Raw genomic sequence first — 4,987 nt, 5'->3', positions numbered from 1 at the left:
AATGCACCAGCACCATGTCTCGCTTAATGGATAAAGTAGTTCAGCCCGGTTGCGGAACGAAGTATTCGTTTATTTAGACGATTTATTAGTTGTTTCTCGAATTTTGAAAAGCACCTAGAGGTTTTGTCAGAGATATCTAGCATCTGAAACAAGCAGGATTGACGATCAATACTGCTAAAAGTCATTTCTGCATGCGACGAGTGCGTTACCTAGGTCATGTCATAGGAGATGGGGTATCCGGACAGATCCCGAGAAGATCAAGGCGATCACCAGTTATCCCTTACCCAAAACTCTAAAGGGACTGAGAAGTTTTATGGGTTTATGTGGATGGTATCGTAAATTCGTACCAAATTTCGCTTCGCTCTCTGCTCCATTAACGGACGTCATGACCACCAAACGGAAATTCACTTTGACGGATGAAGCGGTAAAAGCTTTTGACGCCTTGAAGCAATGTCTCTGTGAAGCCCCGGTACTGAGAAGTCCAGATCTTACAAAACCTTTCTACATTCATTGCGACGCCAGCAAAACAGGAGTGGGAGGAGTATTAGTACAGTTGTCAAAAGAGGGAGACGAATGCCCTATTGCCTTCGTTTCAAAGAAGTTGAACAGAGCGCAACGTAATTACACTGTGACGGAGCAGGAATGCTTGGCGGCAATAGTATCTTTGAAGAACTTCAGAGCATACGTGGAAGGTCATGAGTTCACGATCATAACCGATCACGCCTCGTTAAAATGGCTTATGTCCAACACAGATCTAAGTTCCCGGTTAGCTCGTTGGGCCATTGCTCTGCAGAGGTATCGATTCAAGATCGAACATCGTAAAGGTGCGCAGAACGTAGTACCCGATTTTTTGTCCCGGGTCAACGAAGCTGAAGTAGCAGCTTTGGATTCACCTGATGGGTCGTTGGTCGATTTATCTTCTAAACACTTCTTATCGTCCGAATATACGGATTTAGTACAGAAGGTCCAGGCTAACCAGGACCAGCTGCCTGACTTAAAAACGGATAAGGGATTTGTGTACCGTCGCGCTGAACATCTGACCGGAGAACAAGTTCACGACGAGTACGCTTGGAAGCTGTGGATACCAAAGATAATGGTTCCCGACGTGCTTGCGCGCGCTCACGACAATTCGTTTGCGTCCCACGGAGGAATCCACAAGACTATTGAACGCATAAGGCGACATTATTTCTGGCCTGGTCTAGTATCCGACGTAAAAGCACACATCAATGCTTGTCTCGTGTGTAAGACGACCAAAGCCCCGAATTATGTTCTTCGACCTCCGTTAGGGAAAGCGCCGGAGAGTCAGCGGTTCTTTCAAAGACTGTTCGTTGATTTACTTGACCACTTCTCGAAATACATCTTCCTGAAGCCCGTCAAGAAAATAAGCGCTGACGTGGTGGTTAAGTATCTCGAAACTGAATTATTCATGACGTTTGGTGTTCCCGAAACAATCGTATCTGATAATGGATCCCAGCTCCGATCCGAAACGTTTCGAAAGCTTTTAAGTCGGTTTGAAATAACACACACTTTAACGGCCGTGCATTCACCGCAAGCGAACGCCTCTGAGCGTGTGAACCGGTCAGTGATTAGCGGGATCAGGGCGTACCTACGAACCGATCAGAAGGATTGGGACGAGCACCTAAGTCGCATTTCATGTGCGTTTAGATCCGCGTCTCATGCTAGTATAGGGACTGTCCCGTTCTACATGGTGTTTGGCCAGCATATGGTCACCGCCGGGTCGACATATTCGCTACTCAGGAAATTACTAGACGATCGATCCTTGGTATTCAACAGACCCGACTCGCTTGAAATCATACGCAAGGGCGCCTGTGTACAAATGCAGAAGATGCACGATCAAAACGAGAAGCGATACAACCTGCGCTCAAGACAAGTAGATTTCACCGTAGGTCAGGAAGTGTTCCGGAGGAACTTCAAGCAAAGCTGCTTCCAAACAGCGTACAGTGCCAAATTCGGACAAGCGTTTGTGAAGGCTCGAGTTCGAAGAAAGCTTGGCGGTGCGTATTATGAATTGGAAGACTTGCAAGGACGATCTTTGGGGAACTACCACGCAAAGGACATACGACAATGATAAGTCGCTTCATGCGGTATCAGCCTAGGAGATGTAACCACCCCTAGTCTGATCTGGTGGGGGGCTTTGTAGCGGGCCTGAAGCGACGTAGAAGAAGTCGATAGGTTTGGCGGGAAGGATTAATCGGCTAAGATTTGAAAGAAAAATTGAAAGTCAAGACCATGATATCGATCTCGGGGCCAGGGATGCATGCTGCCACCCTTTGACAGGCACAGGGTTACTTTGACCTGTTAACAGGCGCAGGGTTACTTTGACCTGTTAACGCGCAGAGATGCTTTGGACTTATGACAGGCCATGTCAAATTCCTTTTCCGGTTAAAGATCTCGTCGAGAACGGGTGTGCGCGCAAACGAATCTTTTGTAAGAAGTGCCATCATAGGAAAATTCCATTGTGAAAAAACTCGACACGGTACGGAAAAGACATACCTTTCGGTTGATCGCGATATTTTGGGTGAGTGCGATTGGAAAAATCCACAGAACAGGTTTTCATCTGATTTTCTGCAGCTCACGCAACCGCTGATTCCCTTGCTCGTACAAGTGGAGTGACGGGGCGACAGATCCTGCTCGGAGGAAAGACGCCACAGCTTCAAAGACCGGACGGTCTTTCGCTTATTGCGTGGGGCAGCGACCCACGCTATTTAAACGCACCCCATCGTCCAGTCGCCGGCTAAGTAAGCCGCAGAGCGCAGTCAGCCGGGGGCTGGAATAAGAAAACGCCTTCCCGCTTGGGACCCTTCGCCTGCGAGGAGCACCCTAGACAGGGTTAAACAGCAGCGCGCGCCAAGGCGTGTGAAGATGAAGCAGGAGCAAATCAGGGATGCTGCAATGCTAAAGCCACCTGCGGCCTTCGTTTTCTCGGTTGCCCAATCGTCGGCCAAACAGAGGCAGAATTCTCCGCCTTCGGCTGTCCTCTTCGCCCCGACTCTGTCCAGGATTCCTCTTCCAGCAGCTTCAGGGAGCACAGTTCACCAAATCATAGGGTTCAGCGGAGGCTAGCCTCGTCTATTACCATCCTAATGTTTAAAGTATAAAAATCTCACAAAATTTGTATATTCATGAAGAATAATTATCAGCCAACCTCATTAACGTTCAAGTTCCCCCTGGGAGTTCGGGAAATGTGTTCAGAATTTGCAGTTATAAGTATTGTTAAGACATCGCTAGTTTAATTCATTTTCGTTACACATTCGTTAAACTCATATCATGCTTAAGCAATCTTTACAAATATTCACAAGCTATTGTTGTCAGTTAAGTTCGGATTGAATTGTCAGGGAGAAAATTACCCCAGAAGTTCTGTGGCTCCACATACAAGGAGTAGGTCGAAGTTGGGAATTCTGAGTTGTAGCAAGAGATAGAGTCTTCGTACTGTAAACCACCTTTCCGAATTAACGCTTGTTTTCAGCCTACGCCGGAAGATCGATCTTTCGTCGTTGGAAATTGACCAGTGAGTGAGTAAGCATACCTTCCAAAAGTTGAAATGTACGTAGTTTTGAAAACCAACTGATCCTTGCCCAACCTTGCGAATTTGAAACCTCTGGCCCCTGCCTATTGAGGCTTTGCCTTGAGCTATCTGATCGTTGGCTAATTAGAGATGCCATCTGCATCCAGTCATCGACTGAACTCCGCATAGGAGATCACGTTTTGTCAGCCAGACCGCCTCTTTGATTTTCGACTCATTCCGAAGTTAAAAGATTTAATGATTTTTCCACATTTGTGCGAAAAGCGAAAGTAACGAACTTAAAGTATTCAATGATTTTCCCATGTTATGCGAAAAGCGAAATTTATGAATATAATTAGAATTTAACTCGAATTACAGTCTTATTATATATATACTCAATACATTATCAAATATCTTTATATACCCAACCATTACGAATTACCTATTTTTAGTAGTTATTAAGATCATTTACTATGTTGCCATATCGGATTTAATTTTTGTGTTGAGGAAATAATGTTGAAGTTTAGATAAAAGAACAAAATGGACTCAATGCTAGCTCGCGCGTTTTCGTAAAAGGTCAAAAGGGGTCATAGAAGAACGGCTATTCCGTGAGGATGACCAAAGGCAGGGTGGGTTCAGACTCCGCATAACATCTGCGGACATATACACCGATGTCTCTCCGTTTTCCTTGGTTCTCACTTCCCTTTCCTCTTTATCCTTCTTTCCTTTCGCTTCCCTCTCTCTTCCTGTTCTCTATCCTCTTTAGCTTCGTATCTTCTTCTCGTCAAATCTACCGTTCTAGCACAAGTCGCAGCACGCTAAATTCTGGCAATATTATTGGTAATTGAAGCCTCGAGTCTGGGTTGATCTGAGGGAGCAACAACTCCACCCCCAAAGCCGACGAGCTAGAGCCGGATGATTATTAGCGTGCCCAGCTCTCTCAAATCGTAACGCCCGTTTTCGAACAGGACTCGTTGCACGTTACACACACACACAAACACCCATTACACTTGGGCGGCCGGACCTGTGCCGTTCGAGTTATGTGTGTCGTGTCCGCCATCGTCCTTAGTTGGTGGCCGGACCAGTGCCACTCGCTCTACATTAGGGCCACAATTGCCGACGCACACACACACTCACATCCATTTCACTTTGGCGGCCGGACCCGTGTCGCCACAGTAATATGTGTGCCGTCTACTCCTGGCTCCCAGCTGGTGGCCGGACCAGTGCCACTGGTTCTCCAAGAGGGCAGCCACAGCCACAACGACGACGAGGGGCTAATTGCACCTACTTCTGACGACTTCAGATGACGCCAATTTCGACGACCAGGGGGGACGACGGGGTCGGCCGGTATGCAACGCAATGTCTTTACAAGCATTGTGTTTTGCTATGCCGGCCGATGCTCCGCTGTTTCTTGTCTTCCCTGTAATTATAGAAAAAGATATAGACATTATTTTAAATTGTTAT

General features: G+C 46.7%; 1 long non-coding RNA gene across 1 annotated transcript; it reads left to right on the top strand.

Moving 5' to 3' along the window:
- The first annotated feature begins 2,385 nt into the window (after window positions 1-2,385).
- LOC117194693 lies at window positions 2,386-4,078 on the top strand. Its single transcript, XR_004474875.1, has 2 exons — window positions 2,386-2,539; window positions 2,593-4,078. It is a non-coding gene; the product is annotated as an uncharacterized LOC117194693 (long non-coding RNA).
- The last annotated feature ends 909 nt before the right edge of the window (window positions 4,079-4,987 follow it).

This window comes from Drosophila miranda (assembly GCF_003369915.1).
Source record: "Drosophila miranda strain MSH22 chromosome Y unlocalized genomic scaffold, D.miranda_PacBio2.1 Contig_Y3_pilon, whole genome shotgun sequence".
Classification (NCBI taxonomy): Eukaryota; Metazoa; Arthropoda; class Insecta; order Diptera; family Drosophilidae; genus Drosophila; species Drosophila miranda.
The sequence above is the reverse complement of the archived record's forward strand: the minus strand, read 5'-3'. Positions and strand labels throughout refer to the sequence as shown.